The following is a 3,099-nucleotide window of genomic DNA, read 5'->3' on the forward strand; positions in this document are numbered from 1 at the left end:
TGTCTGTCTCTCTCTCTCTCTCACTCTCTCTCTCTCTCTCTCTCTCTCTCTCTCTTTCTCTCTGTCTGTCTCTCTCTCTCTCAAATAAGAAAACCTAGCTTGTTCGCAAAGAAACCAATGGGGACAAATACGCATCAATGGGGAACGAATTTGGGGGTGTTTGTTTTGGAAGAAGAGAAGTGATAGAACTTGCAAGATACCATATGATAAAGAGAGATAAGAAAGGAAACAATAGCAAGCAGCTCGTGAATATATGGGCATGTCATCTGGAAGAGCAATTTAAAAAATCTAAAAAACCGTGAACGAAGTTTAACGCTTCGACTTCTCTGTCCTCATACAACAACACAACTATAACAGCGTCAACTAACTTAATAGATCTACTCGTATATAGCCTGGCCCTGGTCAAAAACAGAGCTCTATCATAAAGTTGGGGTAATTATAACCTCATGTCTTGAGGCAAGACAACGAAGCTGTGTTATAATTATATGTCCGTTACTTAATTACCACCAGCCAAGTTTACAGCCCTGAGAAATAAAGACATAAAGTCGTCGATAGTCACGAACGTCTCGAGGTCAATAAACCCAAACTTGCCACTGTACAATAAGTAGAAACGATCTTGGCACGGAGAGGTGCACTATAGTTTACACAAGGATATTGATCACAGGCATAGAGTTATCTCCTTTTAAACGTGGATATAGTGGATATATCTATGATCACAGGTGTTGTCCAACGTACAAAAAGAAAACAAAATGAAAATAAGCTAAATAACGTCAATATATTATGGATTCTGCTAACGACGTAATATTTTTCCAAGTTATGCGTATTTGTTAGATTTGATGCAAAATTACAGGTTCACTTAATTTGATCTTCGGGATGCAAATTACTCATATTTTCTGTTACTGCTTGTACTGTAGGCACCCCCCCCCCTTTGTGTGTGAGTGTGTGTGTGGGGGGGGGGGTAATATTCTTCTTATATGTTGTTTGGCATTCACAGATTGTCGAAAAACAATAGAAGTCGAAAAAGAAAAAAATATATTTTCATGTTGCCACTGTGCACTTCCAACCTCAGGGCCTCAGGGCCTCAGGTCTGTGAAATGTGTGGCTTTAAGCTACAGCAATTTCTGACTCTTTGTCATTAAAAAGAAACATGAGAAATCTAATGAAGGCAACAAAACCAAACAAGAATTGGAGGGTGAATTAATCCAGACTCATGGCTGTTACCAGGTCGTTGCTGAGCCAGGTCTGCTCTTTCATCTGCATTCTGGTTAAACACATGGAGACAGCACAGTGAGGGCAATTTTGTAGTCTTTAGTTCACATATTATTGGTGCTCATAGCGGCATTCAAAAGTGTCAACTTCTGCCCCGTCCCCTTATGTTTCATAGATGGTATGCTTATTCTATAGTATTTCTTTTCACCCCACAGATGCACATAGCTGTCACTGATTGGCATCTCAAATCGAACCATCTAGAAAAAGGAAATGGAATCTTTGGGTTTAGTTTATTCATTTTATGATTATAAACTGGAAGAGACTGTCTGAAATCCCTTTCTTGGATTTAAAAGAAATGGCATATTCCTTACTTCCCCTGAATAACTTACCTACCCAGTATCTTCGTGTCATTTAATTTGTATTTCTCAATCATTCATTGTTTTGTTTTGTTGTTTGTTTGTTTGTTTTAAATTTGCAGATTTTGATTATTCTTTCCTCGACTCTCTTCGTGTTTGCACCGATTACAAAAACAACAAACAAACAAACAAAAACTTTAAAAAACCCACCCCTAGGCTCACCACCGAAACAAACTTCCGACTGCAGACAGGACGATGTCCCGAGAGCCCCCAAAACTTGATAGCGCCTTTTACTGTTATGGGAAATATCTCTTTGTGAGATAGACATTGTAGCAACATGCAGTGACTATCTATCTATCTATCTATCTATCTATCTATCTATCTATCTATCTATCTATCTATGCAAGTAGCGCACACGAAATGATGTAAAGGAAAGACTGAAATGAAAAATGTCACTATCAATGAACAGAAGACAAAAACATCCAGGAGAGTGCCATGGAAGATGATTATGCAATCAAAAGGAGCTGCTTAGAATTTTCAAAAGGAACGAAAGAAAAAGAAAGAAGAGATTGATTGTAACTCATTTGATTCCAAGTGGTAAAGAAAGATTTAACAGAAAGATCAGCTTATAACGATGAGCACAGACTTTGGGAGTGGCAGCGACTCTGCGATTACAAGCACTTTACAGATTCTAAATGTCTCCAATTAGCGGAGAATACATTCTTAAACAAACTACACCCCTGTATCCGCATCGTCCATGCCATCCGCGAGGAAATGGCTAATGCACGAGCGTGATATCATTCATGCACTGAGGCTCGTGCGATGTTGTGGGAATGAAAGATAAGTGAGGGAGGTGTGATTAAGGAAGACGGAAGGATGAGTAACACTGGACAGAATGGAAGGGTTGTACAAAGGAGACAGACAGACAGATGGGCATGTTTTCTGTGAGAGTTATTTGTTGTTTCTTTGTTGTTGTTGTTGTTGTTGTTGTTGCTGTTGTTGTTGTTGTTGTTGTTGTTGCTGCTGCTGCTGCTGCTGCTGTTGTTGTTGTTGTTGTTGTTATTGTTGTTGTTATTGTTGTTATTGTTGTTATTGTTGTTATTGTTGTTATTGTTGTTATTGTTGTTGTTGTTGTTGTTGTTGTTCTTAGAGAAATTGGAATTTTAAGATCGTTCTGAAACAGAAGAAGACGTCGAAAACAAGATGTCAAGCTTCACAAACATGTTGCTTTTCTACAAACACTTCCTCATAGAGCTAAGAAAAAACAACAACAAAAGAGGGTTAAAGTTCTAATGCGTTGTGGTTCATAATTATTCTTTAGCTGATGAATTTAGAATCATTTACAGACCCGAAAAAGGTTCAAGCAAGTACAGGCTACATCAATCAAGACCATGTGCGAAACATGTGATCCAATTTGTGAGATGCAAAAGAAATGCTGTCTGTCTGTCTGTCTGTCTGTCTGTCTGTCTGTCTGTCTGTCTGTCTGTCTGTCTGTCTGTCTGTCTGTCTGTCTGTCTGTCTGTCTGTCTTAACA

This window comes from Aplysia californica, unplaced genomic scaffold (genome assembly GCF_000002075.1).
Source record: "Aplysia californica isolate F4 #8 unplaced genomic scaffold, AplCal3.0 scaffold00049, whole genome shotgun sequence".
Lineage (NCBI taxonomy): Eukaryota > Metazoa > Mollusca > Gastropoda > Aplysiida > Aplysiidae > Aplysia > Aplysia californica.